The sequence below is a fragment of the Limulus polyphemus genome, unplaced genomic scaffold (assembly GCF_000517525.1).
Source record: "Limulus polyphemus unplaced genomic scaffold, Limulus_polyphemus-2.1.2 Scaffold1346, whole genome shotgun sequence".
Taxonomy (NCBI): domain Eukaryota; kingdom Metazoa; phylum Arthropoda; class Merostomata; order Xiphosura; family Limulidae; genus Limulus; species Limulus polyphemus.
Genome location: NW_013666956.1, coordinates 94,481 through 94,911, shown reverse-complemented (window position 1 = coordinate 94,911; position 431 = coordinate 94,481).

The window sequence follows — 431 nt, the reverse complement described above, 5'->3', positions numbered from 1 at the left end:
AAAACTTTTCCCACACTGAGATAATACTAATGGGCCTATAATTACTGGGACAATTTTTATCACCTACTTTGAAAAGAGGAGTGACATTAGCTGACTTCCAATCCTCTGGTACCTGCCCACTATTCAAAGACTTACAAAAAAAATAGGAGCATGTGGGTCACATATCCAATCTTTAACCTCCTTCAGAGCCCTTGGGGAAATATTATCTGACCCAGGAGCCTTATCGTTTTTTTAAACTTCCCAATATTTTCTTAAGTTCAGAATTAATGCAGTCATCTTGGTTAATCATCTGTCAACTGTTCAAGATGTGGAATACTGCTTAAATCTTCATCAGTAAAAACTGGAGAAAAAGTAAAATTTAATAACCAAGCCATCTCATAATCATCAGATATGAGCCTTCTTTAATCATCCCTCAAGGGTCCTACACCCAT